Source organism: Phoca vitulina, unplaced genomic scaffold (assembly GCF_004348235.1).
Source record: "Phoca vitulina isolate PV1807 unplaced genomic scaffold, GSC_HSeal_1.0 scaffold15, whole genome shotgun sequence".
Taxonomy (NCBI): Eukaryota; Metazoa; Chordata; class Mammalia; order Carnivora; family Phocidae; genus Phoca; species Phoca vitulina.
Genome location: NW_022589718.1, coordinates 29,290,275 through 29,310,208, shown reverse-complemented (window position 1 = coordinate 29,310,208; position 19,934 = coordinate 29,290,275). Strand labels below are relative to the sequence as shown.

The 19,934-nt window shown below is 34.6% G+C and overlaps 1 protein-coding gene and 1 pseudogene across 1 annotated transcript in view; both read left to right on the top strand.

The window, feature by feature from the left end:
- The window catches only part of TENM3 (teneurin transmembrane protein 3), a 2,501,300-nt gene that overhangs the window by 138,910 nt on the left and 2,342,456 nt on the right, over positions 1-19,934 (top strand). The gene's annotated exons all lie outside the window — the stretch shown is intronic.
- On the top strand, positions 18,454-18,656 carry LOC116638054 (annotated as a pseudogene).

Below are 19,934 nucleotides of genomic sequence, written 5' to 3'. Positions count from 1 at the left end.
TTTCATTTCTCTACTCAAATTATTTGCTGTACTCCTATCCCTCTGAGAGCTTATTAAGTAAGTGTCCAACTGATCTAAGAAACAAACTGTTTTATGTAAGGTGCACAAAGGAACTAATTATAGCATGGTAACTTTATATTTTAGCATGTTTGCATTCTGGCAAAGTAGACACTGAAGAAGGGATCTGATCTTGAGAATTACAGGAGGTGGGAATGTCCCAGATCCGTTTTTGACAGATAGTTCCCCCAGACCATTTATCTCACACTGTTACACACAGGGCAAGTATACCATGTTCTGTAATACAGTTTTGTGCATGATTATTCAAGCACACTTTAGGAGAAACTTACAGTCCTTGTTGTTTGTTCTTTCATAAAGATAGATTGTTCTTGAGTATTTTTTCCTCACATGTCAAAAATTCTTTAATCTTTTGACCTTGAACCCTTTAATCAGACACATTGTGAGATTTTGTAGCAATCTCTCTTTTCTGGTTACACTATTTATCAAGTTACCACTCATGCATCAGTACTTGCTACGTATTCACATGTGATGGTCCTGTTGCGGGCACTCATAGTTCCAGAACCTTCTACAAAGCAAGGACTCAGACTGAACTTCAGGAGATATTGACCAATAGTGTGACATTAACTGCAGTATCTAAGATACTAGGTTTATTTATGATATTCATTTTTTAATAGTTCAAGCTTTTACATTCTCGAGAAATGCCATTAAGAGATTTTTTTTAAAACAATTTCTTTTTTTTTTTCTCCTTTTCCCAAGTATGTGCATTGCTTATTCTTTACTTATAACCCACCAAGGACATTTGAACTTAACTATAGAACTTCTCTCTGATAATTCACAAAGGAATCTACTTTAACAGATGAAGAGGAGTTTTCTAAACTTTATTTGAAACATATGGCTGATAAAGTACTGGGCTGCTGTTATTCCCTTTTGGAAAGTCTAGTAGTATGCTATTTTAGTTGATTATATGGGAAGCTGGATTATTAAAAATATCCATGCCTCTTCTGGCTAGCAACTTTTTTTTTTTTTAAGATTTTATTTATTTATTTGACAGAGAGAGAGATAGTGAGAGCAGGAACACAAGCAGGGGGAGTGGGAGAGGGAGAGGCAGGCTTCCCGCTGAGCAGGGAGCCCGATGTGGGACTCGATCCCAGGACCCTGAGATCATGACCTGAGCCAAAGGCAGACGCTTAACGACTGAGCCACCCAGGCACCCCAAAGCTAGCAACTATTTTATGGTATAAACAACTCTTCCTTTTTGAGAAGAGACATGTGTTTGAAATAAAGTTTTATAATAAAATAGCAATCTGATATTTGATGAATATATTTGAAAATATTTTTTTTCTTAAAAATGAGAATTAAACTAATCTTGGGAACAGACTAGGGCAAATTCAATGCAGTTTTGCCAAAATGGAGCTCAGGAAATACTGCAAAATGAAACTCCCTAACATCCTACTCCTATGTATGAAATATCTTCAATTTTCATATCCTTCATCTCACATAAGACCTGTAAGACAAAAGAATGTAGGTCTAAAACTCAATTTTCAATTTTCAGTTTCAATATTCAAATTTCAAATTTCAATACTCAAAATTTCAGACCTGAATAATAATTAAATAGTTATATGTCAGTATACTTATCTCAATTAAAGAAATAGTATTACTGCCAGTATTATGGCAAAACTTTAAGACCAAACACCAATCCTCACATTGCATAACTGGAATTTTCTTTGTAGGTAAACTTTAAACCTTTTTTTTTATTCACAAATTTAAAAAATTATTTGAATTAATTATAATCATATATAAAAGGTAAACATGACTTAGTAATAGTATTTTTTCTAATTTCAAACTACTTCTAAATTTACGTTATTTCAGACATTTCAGAAATTAAAAATGTCTTGGCATAACTCAAAACTGATTGGGTTATAGTAGCGTCGTTGTTTTAGATTTTCCAGTTTAAGCAGATGGATTCTGCAGTGGACTGAATGTCCAGTTCCTACAATGAAACCTAATCCCCAACGTGAAGGTATTTGAGATGAAGCCTTGGTCTTTGGTGAGGTGACCAATTCGTCTTCAGGACAGAGCCCTCATAAATGGGATTAGTGCCCTTATAAAAGAGCCACGAGAGAGCTATCTCACCCTTCCACCTTCCATATGAGGAAACACTGAAAAGAAAGCCATCTATGAACCAGAAAGTGGGCTCTTACCAGGCATGGAATCTGCCTGCAACTTGATTTTGGACTTCCCAGCCTCTTTATAAAAATATCTCTGACGATGCATCTTTTTTCTTCACTGTGGAATCTAAGTTTCAAACTCACTTCATCTGTCTGAATGGACAAATGGAGACTTCCTTCTTAAGCCCTTGGCTTCCCAAATCAAGGGAAAGCATATTAGGTAGTCTCAGGAGCTATTTCCCGGTACTCTGTGTGAATCAAGAAATTCATGGGTCATAGAATTTAAATAAGTCTGTAAGTCTGACCAGCTCAACATTACTCTAAAAGCAAAATATGTTATTCATTTTCAATACATGTATTGTTTTCTGAATAATTGTTACATAATTTACGTTGTTTGGATTTAACTACCATTTAGACAGGGCTGTTCCTTTTAAAGATCATTTAGAAATTAGCAAGTAATATGATAAGTAACTAATTTTGTAATGAATAATTTTACTGATGGGGTACCTGGGTGGCTCAGTAGGTTAAGCATCTGACTCTTGATTTCAGCTCAGATCATGATCTCAGGGTGGTGAGATTGGAGCCCAGCTTCGGGCTCCATGCTCAGCACAGAGTCAGCTTAGGATTCTCTCTCCTTCTCCCTCTGCCCCTCCCCTGCTCACACACTCTCTAAAATAAATGAATGAATGAATGAATGAATGAATGAATAAATAAATAAATAAATAAATAAATAAATAAATAAATAAATAAATAAAATCTTAAAAAAAATAATCTTACAGATAATTACACGATCTACTCAGTAACTTATATTCATAGAGCTTAGTTTTCCACCACTGTGGAGTGGTCAAAGAATCCACACTTCCCAGCAAGAATCCTTCAAATGTTCTTTTTTTTCTTCTTCTTATTAAACCTTCTCAAATACCTCAGTTATTCCTTCTATATTCCGTCTAAATTTCCTGTATTTCAGCCACCCAGAAATACTAGTAGTTACTCTTTTATACTCCGTTTAGTTTTTCATATCTTTTAATGTTCATGTTGAGCTGAATTGTTTTTTAATCTATTGAAACTGAGTGATCTACCATTCCCAACAAGCCAAGTGTCCCCCTTCCCAGGAAACAAACCTCAGGTCATTATTGTCAAATTAAATTGTATTTGGCTTTTCTTTCCAAGTTATTCTATTCAATTACTTTTTAGTACCTGTAACATGGTTGAATTTGCCTTTTTTATATGTGACTAGTGGTACAAGGTGTATATGTAATTCATTTGTATCTGGTTAGAGAAATCTCTGTTTCCATATACGTGAGGTGTCATTGGAGGACAGTATTCTTTTAAATATCAACTTTAATAATCATATATGATCTAATGTAGTTTCTTCATAAAGTAGTTCTGTATCATTTTGATCGTCTGAGTTTAAACAGTGTTCAAGCTCATGGAAACAACAGGATATATTTACAATAATTCACAAAGTTGTTCCCAAGGGTGTTTTTTTTTTTTTTTTTCAGTGTTTCAGTGTTTCTGACTGTTTACAAAACTGGATTTTAGTGACCCAAGAAATCTTTCTCCAGCTGAATAACTCACATTTACACTGACAACTTACCTCCAATATCACTTCACCACAAAGCTCTCTCTGGTAGATTGGTGGCCCCAACTTCTCTGTTCTTTTAGTGTAATAAATTTACTACCCTGAAACATTAACAGGTGCACTGAGTAATAATACAGTGTTTATACATTGTATGAGTACTCTGGGCCTTCCAATTAGTATCTGTTGGATAACCAAAGGAGGGCATGAATCAAATGAATAGATGGATCAACGAAATTTACCTAACACTTTAAATCAGGTAGCTTAAAGAATATGAAGCATATGGGGCGCCTGGGTGGCTCAGTTGGTTAAGCGACTGCCTTCGGTTCAGGTCATGATCCTGGAGTCCCTGGATCGAGTCCCGCATCGGGCTCCCTGCTCGGCAGGGAGCCTGCTTCTCCCTCTGACCCTCCCCCCTCTCATGTGCTGTCTCTCTCTCTCTCTCTCATTCTCTCTGTCTCAAATAAATAAATAAAATCTTTAAAAAAAAAAAAAAAGAATATGAAGCATATGTACCTTATAGTAGTTTAAACCTTGTAAATGAAGATAAAAAGAAATATCTTTCACTCAGAAATATGTTTATAAGTGATACAAAAATTCTCAATTAAGTCTTCTTTGGAATTTAAATACTAACCTGTTTATGGTCACATGAAATTTGGAATTAAAGTTCGATACAGAACCTATGGCCAGATTCCATATATATTGGTAAATTTATTAATAAGGACTGACCTATTCCAAACATATGTTATAGAATAGATGTGACAACATATTTAAGAATAAATTTCTTTTCTTCTCTTTTTTTTTTTTTTTTTTTTTTTTAGTTTCAGAGGTAGAGTTTAGTGATTCATCACTTGCATATAACACCCAGGGCTCATTACATCAAGTGCCCTCCTTAATGCCCATCAGCATTTACCTCATCCCCCACCAACCTCCCCTCCAGCAACCCTAGTTTGTTTCCTATAGTTAAGAGTCTCCTGTGGTTTTTCTTCCTCTCTGACTTCATTTTATTTTATTTTTCCCTCCCTTCCCCTTTGACCCTCTGTTTTTTTCTTCAATTCCTCATATGAGTGAAATCATATGATAATTGTCTTTCCCTGACTGACTTATTTTGCTTAGCATAAGTTCCATCCATGTTGTTGCAAATGGTAAGATTTCATTTTTTGATTAATATCCCATTGTGTGTGGGTGTGTATGTGTATGCATGTGTATGTATATGTGTGTGTATATATGTGTGTGTGTGTGTGTGTGTATGTATATATGTATATATATATAAAACTTCTTCATTATCCATTCACCTGTGGATGGACATCTGGGCTCTTTCCATATTTTGGCTATTGTAGACATTGCTGCTATAAACATTGGGGTGTAGGTATCCCTTAAAATCACTATGTTTGTATCCTTTGGATAAATACCTAGTAGTGCAATTGCTGGGTTGTAGGGTAGCTCTATTTTTAACATCTTGAGGAACCTCCATACTGTTTTCCAGAGTGGCTGTACCAGCTTGCATTCCCACCAACAGTGTAGGAGGGTTCCCCTTTCTCTGCATCCCCGCCAACATCTGTCGTTTCCTGGCTTGTTAATTTCACCCATTCTGACTGGTGTGAGGTGATATCTCATTGTGGTTTTGATTTGTATTTCCCTGATGATGAGTGATGTTGAGCATTTTTTCATGTGTCTGTTGGCCATTTGAATGTCTTCTTTGGAGAAATGTCTGTTCATGTCTTCTGCCCATTTCTTGACTGGATTATTTGTTTTTTGGGTGTTGAGTTCTTCATAGATTTTGGATACAAGTCCTTTATCTGATAAGATATTTGCAAATATCCTCTCCCATTCTGTAGGTTGTCTTTTAGTTTTGTCGACTGTTTCGTTTGCTGTGCAAAAGCTTTTTATCTTGATGAAATCCCAATAGTTCATTTTTGCTTTTGTTTCCCTTGCCTTTGAAGACGTGTCTAGCAAGAAGTTGCTGCAGCTGAGGTCAAAGAGATGTTGCCTATGTTCTCCTCTAGGATTTTGATGGATTCCTGTCTCACATTTAGGTCTTTCATCCATTTTGAGTTTATCTTTGTGTATGGAGTAAGAAAATGGTCCAGTTTCATTCTTCTACATGTGGCTGTCCAATTTTCCCAACACCAGTTTTTGAAGAGACTGTCTTTTTTCCATTGGTTATTCTTTCCTGCTTTGTCGAAGATTAGTTAGCCATAGAGTTGAGGGTCCATTTCTGGGTTCTCTACCCTGTTCCATTGATCTATGTGTCTGCTCTTGTGCCAGGACCATACTTACTGTCTTAATGATTACAGCTTTGTAAAGAAGAAATTTTTTAAGGCAAGTTTTTCACAAAAATAATATAATTTGCTTTTATTTATAATTTATTGTTAATTATGTCATATTTAAAATGCAAAAAAAGTTAAATGCACAGTTTAATGAAATATATTAATGTGAACTCCTTTGTAACCATTGTCCCATGAAGAAACAAAGCAGTATTATTATACCAAAAGTGCCCTGAGTTCTCCCTCCCAACTATACTAACCTTTCTCCTGCTTAAAAAGAAAAAAATCTCTTTTTTGACTTTTTAAATAATAATTTCTTTTCTTCGTATTTTCAGGCCCCAACTTTTCAACTCTATTTTACAACTTAAGAATATATCTCTCCTTACTGTTTTCTACCTTGCTGATTTTTGAACTTTATTTTTTTTTAATTTTTGAACTTTATATAAATTGAATCATACAGTATGTGTGTATTCTTCTGGCTCATGTTGTGTTTGTGAGATTTGTACATATTGGGTATGTGTAGCTGCTTTACATGCTTATTTCTTTATAGTATTACAGTATATAAATATACCATTTTCAATTCATTATTTGACTGATTGACATCTGAGTTGTTTCTAAAGTTGGGGCTATTATAAATGACACTGATCAGATCATTATTGTGCATGGCTTATGGAGTATATCTGAACCCATTTTGGGGGGCAGGGATTTACCTGTAAGTGACAGGGAGTCAGATCATAGTCTCTAGTAGATAAGGACAACCTGTTTTCTAAAGGGTTTGTACCTGTTTCCACCTCTATCAGCAGTGCAAGAGAGTGATTTTTGCTCTGCATCCTTGCTAGCATGTGAGATCACCACTCCTTTTCATTTTTGCTGTTCTGGTGTGTGTAGTTTTATCTATTTCACTTACTAAGTTCAAGCTAATAATACATGGTGGCATGTACTGAAATGTTATTATATTTAGAAAAGCATCAATTTCTAGATCTAATACCTTCTCTAATGTTTCAATTAAGATAATGCTTGTAAATTATTTAATATTTAACACTGAATAATTAAGAACAATTATTTTCTGAAGTTCTTGTCCCTTAGTCTAATTTTGCCTTTACCAGATCAAATGCCATCTTTTAGAATGTAAAGATAAATTATAAAATACCCTGTTAACCTCCCTGTGAGTTAATTTTATGTAGTTAGAATCTTTCTCCATTTCATTAAGGTGCTTCTTTTCCCTATGCAAATAATTCCCCAGGGAGAGAGAGTGAAACACACACAACTTTGGTATAGTTTTCTCATTTTTATTTGCCATAAAATATATTGAAATTTTAAAACTCTGTCTGAAATTTGCTTGCCAGTGTGTTTCCCAAAGTTGTGGTACAAAGTTTCATGAACATATTGCTGTTGATACTTCCTCTTTGTCTGGCGATACTTGGTTCCCTTTATTCTTAGAATAAGGTGATACTAAAACAAAACAAAACAAAAAAACAACAACTGTAAGCTTTATAGACAATAAAATCTTGTTATCAAACGGGCTTTGGGGGAGCTAGATATTACTTTCCAGGAATGCAACAATACCAAAATGGGGCAGGCTTTGCTCTGGAGTAACATTTCCCAAGCCAGCCATTCGAAATTTCTCAGAACAATTTCTTCAGTGTTCCTTTGCTGGTTTGCTTGTAAGAAATTTTGTTTTTGCCACGGATAAACATGTGACCATTGAATTTCTGCAAACCAGAGTAGAGAAAGGTAGGCCAGGGACTGTTGTCAGTTTCCCAACTCACAAGAAGCTTGTGCTGATGCTGCCATTTCTCATCAGAATCCATCCTCATGTTCCTGCCCCTTTGTGTTTTACCTGCTCTGGCTTCTTCTGCTTGGCTTCACAAGTTGTACCATATCCACTTGTGTTTCGTCATCCAGAGATGTCTTGAAATATCTTGCCTTTACTGTTTTTTTCTTGATCTCCTTTGTTGTGTAGAAATTTATCTTTTCCCTCTTTACTGTCACTTTAATGGGGTTTTATTAGGAAGAAGCGATAAACTCAAGTCCTCAACATATCTTACTGATTTCCTACAGAAACTCACTTACTTATTTTAGCATTGGTAGTAAAGAAGAGTTAGAGAATCAAACAAATGCTTTCTTTGGTGAACATTTTATTTTACCTATTAATGGGCTCTAAAAATTTTGTCAGATAGGATCCTTATCACATTTCTTGGCCTAATGTTGTAGTATGCAATTGGATTATATTTTTTTTCACATTTTATATGTGATTTTGGTAAGCATACCTAAAAGATAGAAGGGGCAGTAATTTTCTTCTTAAGTGCATTCTTTGCTAGCTTCTGATGCCAGAGTTATTTTCCCTTTCTTACAGTTACTTGAATACATCACAGGATTTTTTTTCTATGCTAAACAATAGGGCACCATTTATAAAAGCATGCAGATTTAAATACTTGTCGTGAATCTGCTATAAAATCTTCTGGAACTAGAGTCTTTTGGGGTGGTCTAACTTTGATAACTTTCTCATTTTTCTTTTCATTTTGCTCTGCTCATGTGTTACACAAGAAATAATGTAAGGTGTCATTTTTATGTAATAACTCACACAAAATATATATGGCATACATGGAATAAAGCTTGAAGTAAATCCCCTGCACACACACACCCACACACACACACACACACACACATATGTGCACACTACGTACCTCCACACATTCTCTTTCTCTCCTACCCTCTTTCCCTCCCAACTACCCTTCCTAAAGGTGATGGTTTTTCTCCTTCTTCTCCTTTTTCTATACACGCACGCACGCACACACACACACACACACACACACATTTCCATTATTATTCTTTTCTGCCATCAAAATGTGCCATTCTGCATTACATTTCCCTAACAGGTTTACTTTGAGGAATTTTCCATGTTTGTTCATGTAACCATATCATTCTTTTTAATACTTCTTCGTTTTTATTGTGATTTGTTTGGTTTGGACTTACGCCATTTATTTTGTGTTTCCTATGTACTTTTTGCCTTTTTGTTGGCAATGTTGTTTATCTTTTGTGTTTCTTTAGATTTTTTGTTTTCATTTCTCTAGTATTTAAAAATTTTGTACTTTATTTCTCACCCTCTAAATAGTATTGCTGTGTCAAACATACATATTTAAACATTTTTAAAAATCAATGTCTAGAGTTAATTGGTATCTTTCTTCCCTGCAACCCCAATATTAACGTGCTTTTCCTGCTCTCAATCTGAATCCCAGAGTAAATTTCTAGCAATTTCGTCCTAAGTAAGGATAATTGGAGAATAAACAAGCCTTACAGCACCATTGCTGTTTAAAGCCCTGTTCTTGGATTTCTCTTTACCCATTTACTGTGTCTTACATTGTAAATTTTCTTTTGGAGGGTGCAGTTTTTTGTTTCTCCCATGCAACCCATTTATGTTTGCATCCTTTTGAATGTGTCTTTGACAGAGAATAGGATTATATGTTCAAACCAATTTTTTGTCAGATATTTGAAGAGAGTTTGACATTATCATCACCATCCAATGTTGCTGAGGGAACTCTAATTCTGAAGGAAATCTGTTTATTGTTCCGCTGTCACATTCTCGGTTTAACTTTTATTTTTTTCTCCAAGTCATTATATTCTTCAGTATTTCCCAATTCTTACATTTTGTTCATCTCTCAGTTTTAAAACTTACTGTCTCTGAAAATAGTGTTCCATTGGAAGTGTTTAGGTGACTATAAAGTTATTAAGTAAGAACCATTTTCCCACCAAATATTTTTTTAAAATTCTCTTGTCATGTAACATTTAATGATGAGCATGTATGCCTTTTTGTTGTTGACACCCTTTAGAGTTTAAATATTTTCTCTGCTTATATGACAGTAGGAGCATTTTTTCCCTTCCATTAAGATTTTCCCCAAGATATGTCCAAATCTGAGTCTCTTTACATTTATTTTGCCTTTTACATAATGAGACTTTTCAATTTGCCACGCACAGATTTTTTCAGCCCACTAAACTTGTCTTTAGTTAGTTATATGCTGTCTCTAACTGTTTCTCTTCTGGGTTCTTTTCTTCTGTTCTCTTCTTTTATAAGACCTGTAACTATGATGTTCGAGGGTTATGGATTGTCCTCCATACCTAATGCTGCTTTCTCAATATTTCCATCTTCTTTTTGATGATTTTTCTTCTGAATTTAAGAGTACTGCTTAGATAAATAATCTACTGTTCTGTTTTGATTTTTTGAAGTGTCATTTCTACTCTAATCAGCTGGCCAATTAAAAAAAAACTCTGTCTCTCTCTCACACACACACACGCACAGCCTTCATGCAGTGTCATGTCTAGAGGAAAAAAAAACTGGCTGAGAGAGATACAGAAATAAAATTTAAGCTATTTATTAATAGTACATAATTTTTTACTTTTAAGCTCAAATGCAATTCCTGCATAAAATCCAGTTCATGATTTTGGAATGGGATTGAGAATTGTTATTTACTAAATATTCCTAGGGTATTTAATAAGCCATGAGTTGTTACTATCAGATTTCTGTTATGTTTGGTGTTTTTAAGTGGCCCATTTTATCTAATCTTCATAATTTATCATCTAAATTTCATGTATGTATAACTTGTCCTGGGCCACAAGATTGTTTTTGGGATCCGGGGCTGAATGATTCATTTCAGATTCTATTTTTTTGAAGAAAATTTCCAAAATATAAGCATGCTTTAAAAAAAAATCACACCTACCTTGAAGAAGGATAAGCATAAACATTAACCAATTCAAGAACTTTACAATTATTTACAATTAAGGCTTTGAAATATTTTCTTTCTTTTTTTTTAAGATTTTATTTATTTGAGAGAGAGAGAGGGCACAGAGGGAGAAGCAGACTCCCCGCTGAGCAGAGAGCCAGATGTAGGGCTCTATCTCAGGACCCTGAATCACGACGTGAGCCAAAGGCAGACACTTAAGTGACTGAGCCACACAAGACTATAAAATATTTTCAACATTAACTAACTTGTAATTACATAATTTAGATTGCAGTGATTATAACCTTTACAGAAAATAATTAGCCAAGAAAAGATACTTAGACCGAAGACTGGTAAGTACTTATATTTTTAATATCTAAAATTCACTGAAGAAATTGTGATGTATAATTTTAGCATTGACCATTACAATAAACTTTGTTTAAAAAATTAAAAGTTACATATGAACCAGCAAGGACAACTCTACAGAGACAATAGGAATGTTTTAAAAACCCAAAAGAAGGAGCTATAAGTAGCTTAAAATTAAATATTCTAAGATCTTATTTATTCTTTGAGAATAAATAAAAAGGAAAGAGAACATGTGTATTTGTGGAACTCATGCAGCTTATTCCCAACAGCTTATAGGGAAGTGGTATAATATTCTTTTGCTCTCACAAGAAAACTGACATTGGGAAGCCATAAATGACTTTGATTACAATTATTTAAAAATAAATAAATGATCACTAAAATTCAAACCTGATGTGTTCCATCTCTTTCGACAAAACATCCCTCGTCGTCATATAACATTTTTCTAAAACCTTGAGATCCAGAATATTAAGTTTGTCTTTAATATTTACCTCCTGAGCAGTTTCACTTAAAAAAATAAAAAGAGAGAATGATGTGTAAAATAATAAAGAAGATTAATAAGAACTATCATTTATTGGAATCTGTTTATCAATGAGTTATGTGCTGTTATTCCTGTTTACAGATGAGGAAACTGAGACACAAATTTAAGTAATATTTCCAAAGCCCTGCAGCTACTAAGTGGTAGGGAGTGAATTCAAATCACACAGTCTGGCTCTAACTCATCCCTCCTGAACGCATGACAAAATATACTACCTTCCCTGTAAGATGCTGCCAAACAACCATAAGCTGAAGTTGTTAACATTGATACATTTTCTTCTCCTTTAATTAAGGAAATAAAACATTAGAAATAAAATTGAAATTCCCAGTCTCATCCATTTCTCTCCTCAGGCAATATTTGGCATGAGCTTAATTAGAGCCCATTATTTTTAAATAAATGAATATGTAAATGTCCATTATGTGCACCCTAGTACTGTTCTGTATGTGAGGCATGTTGCCTTTCATATCATTCTGAAAATTATTATTTTCATTCAATATTAATATTTAAATGTATATGAATGGTATAGAATAATTTAGTTCATTCTTTTTTATTACTCTTTAGTAATCCATTTAATGAATAAGTTGCATTTTTTTTTTCCTTTCCCCTTTGGAAACCTTTTACAAGTTCTTTTCTCTTTGAAAAACTTTTGAAAAAAAAAAAAAAAACACCAAAGTTTTTGCCATCACAAGCAATGTTATCCTGGATATTAATGTACATGTCTCCTTGTGCAAAAGTTTGCAAAATTCTCCTGAGCAGTGCCACCCAGAGTATACAACGAGGACATAGAGAACATGAGCCAGGGTGTAAATTGACACACTAAGTTCATTAAGAAAGTCTTGCTTAAAAAATGTCAACAACAGAATTATGAGTTTACTGACATGGTTTTAGCTGATTTATATCAGGCGTCTGAAATAACACAAAAGCTCCCTGCCTCAATGCATACTGAAGACCACCTGCCAAGCAGTGCCTTCCACGGACCACCCTGCACAGTATGGCTCTAGAGCGTGGATTAGGAAATAGAATTGCAGTATTGTAAGGTTTCATTTTTACTGTTCGTTGCCAGTTTGCTCCCCATTGTGGTTACTCCAGTTATACTTCCCCTGCAGAGTGTGATATATTCACTTACCTTCTGTCATTGTTAGCATTTGATATTGTTGGCCGCTTAAATTTCTGCCAGTCTGGTAGATGAGGAATGGTGTCTTATTGTCGTATTAATTTGCATTTTCTTTATTACCAGCTTCTTTGTATATTGTCATTATTAGCTTTTTTTCCTACCATTTGGGTAATAAATGCCTGCCCTTTTCTCTCTCTTTTTTTAAGTAGTTAATATCTTTTTCCAGCTATATTGACATATAATTAACATATAACATTGTGTAAGTTAAGGTTTACAATGTGATGACTTTATGCACATATGTATTGCAAAATACCATCAATAAGATTAGTTAACACATCAGGGCACCTGGGTGGCTCAGTCGGTTAAGTGTCTGCCTTTGGCTCAGGTCATGGTCCCAGAGTCCCGGGATCGAGTTCCGCATCGGGGTCCCTGCTCGGCGGGGAGTCTGTTTCTCCCTCTGCTCTTCATCCTGCTTGTGCTCTCTCTCTCGCTCTCAAATAAATAAATAAATAAAATCTTTAAAAAAAAGATTAGTTAACACATCTTTCATGTCACAAAATTATATTTTTTTCATAATGAGAACATTTAAGAAATATTCTCTTAGCAACTCTCAAGTATGTAATATTGTTAAACATGGTTACCATGATGTATGTACATTAGATTCCAAGAACTTATTTGTTTTATAACTGGATGACCATCTTAGAACTTTTTCCAACATCTCTCCATTTCCCACACCCTATAGCCCCAGGCAATAGCCATTCTACTCTGTTTCTATGAGTTTTGCTTTTTCTGATCCCACATGTAAGAGAAGACAGCACAGAATTTGCCTTTCTGTGTCTGATTTATTTCACTAAGAAAGGTCCATGTTGTTGCATGGCAGAGTTTCCTTCCTCTTTATGGCTGGATACTATTCCACAGAGTGTGTGTGTGTGTGTGTGTGTGTGTGTGTGTGTCTCACATATTCTTTATTCACTCATCCATCCATCCATGTCCATTTTCGGTTGTTTCCACATCTTGGCTATTGTAAATAATGCTCCAGCGAACATGGAAATTCAGATATCTCTTTGACAGAGCAATTTTATTTCCTTTGAATGTGCACCCTAGAAGCTGAAATGCTGGATCATATGGTAGTTGTAAAAGTTTTTGAGGAACTTCCATAGTGTTTTCCATAATGGCTGTACCAATTTACATTCCCACCAATAGTGTACAAGGGTTCCCTTTTCTCAACATCCTTACCAACACTTATCATCACATCTTTTTTATGATAATCATTCTAGCAGATGTGAGGTGATACCTCATTGTGGTTTTGATTTGCATTTCCTTGATAGTTGATGATGTCAAGCACCCTTTCCTGTACTTCTTGGCCATTTGCATGTCTTCTTTGGGAAAATCTCTATCCAGATCACATGCACATTTTTGAATTATGTGTTTTGTTTTGTTTTATTTTTGAGTACTGAGTTGCATGAGTTCCTTATATATTTGGATATTAACCCCTTGTAAGATACATGATTTAGAAGTATTTCCTGCCATTCCATAGATTGCCTTTCCATTTTGTTGTTTTTTTCTCTTTGTTGTGCAAAATCTTTTTAGTTTTATATGGTAGCACTTATTTATTTCTCTTTAGTTCCTTGTGTTTTTACTGTCATATTAAAAAAATCATTGCCAAGACCAGTGCCAAGGAATTTTTTCCCTAGATTTTCTTCTAGGAGTTTTATGGTTTCAGGTCTTACTTGTAAGTCTTTCATTCATTTTGAGATATTTTTCTGTGAGTTGTGTAGGATAGGGGTCCAATTTCTTTTTTTGTTGTTTTGTTTTGTTTTTGGTAAATATCCAGTTTCCCCCGTGCCATCTATTGAAGAGACCATCCTTTCTCCATTGAGCATTACTGACGCCTTTGTCAATAGCAGATGGCCATACAAGCATGGGTCTATTTCTGGCCTTTCAATTCTGTTCCATTGGTCTATATATCTATCTTTATACCAGTAACATATTGTTTTGTATACTGCTGCTTTATATTATAATTTAAGGCATGACGCTTCCAGCTTTGTTCTTTCTCAGTATTGCTTTGGCTCTTTGGGGTCTTTTGTGGTTCTATACAAATTCTAAGATTGTTTTTTTCTATTTCTGTGAAAAATGGCTTTGGACTTTTGATAAGGATTATATCAAATCTATAAATGGCTTGGGGTACTGTGGACATTTAATAGTATTAATTCTTCTGATCTATGAACATGGGATATCTTTCCATTCTTTGATATCTTCTTTATTTTTTCATTTTTCATAAGTTTCTTATAATTTTTACTATATAAAAAATAATTTTCAGCATAGAGGTCTTTCACCTTATCCCTAATTTTTTGGATGGTGTTGTGATAGGAATATTTTCTTTATTTCTTCTTCAGATACTCATTGTTACTATGTAGAACTGCACCTGATATTTGCATGTTAATTTTTTTATCCTGAAATTTTACTGATTTGTTTATCAGCTCTTAATAGTTTTTGGTGTTTTCTTTAGGGTTTTCTATTTATAAGATCATATCATCTGCAAACAGAGACAGTCTTACTTCTTTCTTTCTAATTTGGATGGCAAAATAAAAAAAGAAGTCCTTTTTTTCTTGCCTAATTTCTATGGCTAGGACTTTGAGTACTATGTTGAATAAAAGTAACAAGAGTGGGCACTCTTGTCTTGTTCCTAATCTTATAGAAAAAGCTTTCCACTTTACACAGAGTCTGATGTTAGCTGTATGTAGCCTTGTTATATGTGGCTTTTTTTTTTTTTTTTTTTAAAGAAAAGGAAAGGGGGGGGGGGGGGGGAGGGGCAGAGAATCTCAAGCAGGCTCCATGCCCAGCATGGAGCCCCACATGGGGCTTGATCTCACAACCCTGAGATCATGATCTGAGCCAAAATTGAAAGTCAGATGCTTAACCAACTGAGCCACCCAGGTGTCCCATCATATGTGGCTTTAAGATGTCCAAGTATATTCTTTCTATACCCAAATGTTGAGATTTATTATCATGAAAGGATGTTAAACTTTGTCAAATGCTTTTTCTGTATCTATTGAGATAATGATATACTTTTTATTCTTCATTCTATTAATGTGGTATATCACATTTATTGATTTTGAATATTGAACCACCCTTGCACGTCAGGGATAAATTTCATGTGATCAAGGTGTATGATCTTTTTAATGTGCTGTTGAATTTTGTTTGTGGGTATTGTGTTGAGAATTTTTGCTTTTATATTAATCGGGAATATTTTCCTGTAGTTTTTCTGTTTTTGTTTTTTCCTTGTAATGTTTTACTTGGCTTTGGTGGCAGTGTAATGATAACTTTGTAAAATGAGTTTAGTAGGAATATTCCTACACTTCAATATTTTGGAAGAGTTTGAGATATACAGGCATTCAGTCTTCTTTAAATGTTTGATAAAATTCATCAGTGAAATCATCTGGTCCTAGGCTTTTCTTTGTTGAAGGTTTTTGATTACTGGGTCAAAATCCATATTCATTAATAGTCTGTTCAGATTTTCTATTTCTTCATGATTCAGAGTTAGTAAATAGTACGTTTAGGAATTTATTTATTTTCTTCTAGGTTATCCAAAGTATTGACATTTAATTGATCATAGTAGTCTCTTAAAATCCTTTTTATTTCTGTGGTATCAATTGTAATGTATCCTCTTTCATTTCTGATTTTTATTTGAGTCTTCTCTCTTTTTCATTGTTAGTCTCAGTAAAGGTTTGTCAATTTTGCTTATCTTCTCAAAATACCAGCTATTAGTTTGGCTGATTGTTTCTATTGTTTTCTGGTCTCTGTTTCATTTACTTCTGCTGTGATCTTTGTTATTTTCTTCCTTTGGTAATTAGGCTTAGTTTGTTCTTTTTTTCTAGTTCCTTGACGATAAAGGTAAATTATATATTTGAGATCTTTCATTCTTCTTAGTGTAGACATTTATTACTATAAACTTTCTTCTGAGAACTGCTTTTTCTATGTCTTATAAGATTTGGTATGTTGTGTTTCCGTTTTTGTTTCAAGACTTTTGAAATTTTTTTTCTTATGATTTCTTTGATCCAATTGTTGTTAGGAGTATTTTATTTAATTTCCATATATTTGTGAATATTCCAGTTTTCTTCTTGTTTTTAATTTCTAGTTTTATACCAAAGTGCTCAGACAAGAGACATGGTATGATTTCAGTCTTCTTAAATGTGATGAAACTTGTTTTGTGACCTAACATATGATCTTTGTTGGGGAATGTTCTGGTGCATTCAAGAAGAATGTATACTCTACTGCAACGGGATGGAATGTACTTACTGTATATATCTGTTAAGGCCATTTTGTTTAAAGTACAGTTATTGATTTTCTGTCTGGATGATCTATGAATTAATGAAAGTGAGGTATTGAATTCCCCTAATATTATTGCATTACTGTTTCTCCTTTCAGGTTTATTAATATTTCCTTATATACTTAGGTGGTTTTATAATGGGTGTATAAATATTTACAAATGTTGTGTAGAGGACATGTTACAAATGTCCTCTTGTTGGACTGATGCTTTTATTATTATACAAGACTTTTTTTGTCTCACTTACAGTGTTTGTCTTAAAGTCTATTTTGTTTGACATAAGTATTTTCTTAATATAAATCTATTCATAAGTCTATTTCATGTTGGTTTCCATTTGCATGGAATACCCTTTTCCATCCCTTCACTTTGAGCCTATATTTGTCCTTAAACCTAAATTTAGTCTCACTTTTTTTAAAGATTTTATTTATTTATCTGAAAGAGAGAGAGAAAGAGCCCACACGAGAGAGCACAAGCAAGGGGAGCAGCAGAGGGAGAGGGAGAAGCAGGCTCTCTGCTGAGCAGGGAACCCAACGTGGGGCTCGATCCCAGGACCCTGGGATCATGGCCTGAGCTGAAGGCAGATGCTTAACCAACTGAGCCGCCCAGGCACCCTAAATTTAGTCTCTTATAAGCAGCATATAGTGGGCCTTGTTCATTGTTTTTGCATATATGTTTTTCCATTAAACCATTCTATGCCTTCTGATTGGAGAATTAAATTCACTTACATTTTAAAAATTTTTTTTTATTATTATGTTATGTTAATCACCATACATTACATCATTAGTTTTTTTTATTTTTATTGTTATGTTAATCACCATACATTACATCACTAGTTCTTGATGTAGTGTTCCATGATTCATTGTTTGCGTATAACACTCAGTGCTCCATGCAGTACGTGCCCTCTTTAAAACCCATCACCAGGCTAACCCATCCCCCCAACCCCTCCCCTCTAGAACTCTCAGTTTGTTTCTCAGAGTCCATAGTCTCTCATGGTCCGTCTCACCCTCCGATTTCCCCCTCTTCATTCTTCCCCTCCTGCTATCTTCTTCTTCCTCTTTTTTTTTTTTTTTTTAACATATAATGTATTATTTGTTTCAGAGGTACAGGTCTGTGATTCATCAGTCTTACACAATTCACAGCGCTCACCATAGCACACACCCTCCCCAATATCTGTCAGCCAGCCACCCCATCTCTCTCACCCCCCACCACTCCAGCAACCCTCAGTTTGTTTCCTGAGATTAAGAATTCCTCATATCAGTGAGGTCATATGATACATGTCTGTCTCTGATTGACTTATTTCACTCAGCATAACACCCTCCAGTTCCATCCACGGCGTTTCAAATGGCAAGATCTCATTCCTTTTGATGGCTTCTCGGCCTTTTGGCTAAGATCAAGTGTAGTATCTGTTCTTATCAGCTTAAATTCACTTACATTTAAAGTAATTATTGATAAGGGCACCAGGGTAGCTCAGTCTGTTAAGTGTCTGCCTTCGGCTCAGGTCATGACACCAGGGTCCAGGGATCAAGTCCTGCATCGGGCTCCCTGCTCAGTGGGGAGCCTGCTTCTCCCTCTGCCCTTCCCCTCTGCTTGTGATCTCTCTCTCTCTGTCTCTCTCAAAATAAATAAATAAAATCTTAAAAAAAAATAATTATTGATAGTTAAAGGCTTACTAATGCTGTCTTATTAGTTTTTTTCTGCCTGTTTTTGTTTCCCTTTTCTTCTCTTTCTCTCTTGCTACCTTCCTTTGTGAATTAATGATTTTTAGTAATGATATGCTTTGATTCTCTTCTCTTTATCTTTTATTTTTCTACTGTAGGTTTGTGCTTTGTGAGTATATGAGGATTACATAAGACATCATATGAATATAACAGTCTATTGTAAACTAATAGTAACTTAACTTAGAAAACATACAAAAAATCTCTTTACCTTCCCATATTTTTGATGTCATAATTTACATCTTTTATATTGTGTATACATTAGCAAATTACTGTGGTAATAGTTATTTTCAACACTTTTGTCCTTTAACCTTTATACAAGAGTTAAGTGATTAACACACCATCATATTTCAGTGTTAGAGTATTCTGAGTTTGATTGTGTACTTACCTTTACTGCTGTGTTTGCTGTTTTCATATGTTTTAATGTTATTAATTTTCACCTTTTCACTTCAACTTGAAGTACTCCTTTCAGAAAGCATTTCTGTAGGTAGGTCTAGTGGTGATGACCTCCCTCAGCTTTTCTTTGTCTGAGAAAGTCTTAATCTCTTCTTCATTTCTCTGGGTAAAGTATTCTTAGTTGGCAGCTTTCTTTTTCTCTCAGCATGTTGAACGTATCATTCTACTTGCTCCTGGCCTACATGGTTTCTGCTAAAAAAAAAATCCTTTTATAGCCTTATTGGGTTTCCTTTTATGTGAGGATTTTTTTTCCTGTTGCTGCTTTTTAAAAAATCTCCCATGGTCCTTTATTTTAGACAGTTTTATTATCATATGTCTTGGTGAATATATCTTTGATTGAATCTCTTTGGTGATCTATAAGCTTTATAATGTTGGATTCCCCAAATTGGAGAAATCATCAACCATTATTTCTTTTAATTAACTTTCTGTCCTTTTCTCACACCGTTCTCTTTCTCCAACTCCAGGAACGCATAGATGGTTTCTCTTCACAAATTCTATGGTTCATATTGGTTTTCCTTCCTCCCTCCCTGCCTCCTTCCCTTCTTTTTTCCTCCCTCCCTCCCTCTTCCTTCCTTCCTTCTCTCCTCCCATCCCTCCCCCCTCTCTCTCCCTCCCTCTCTCTCTTTCTCTTTCTTTCTTTCTTTCTTTCTTTCTTTCTTTCTTTCTTTCTTTCT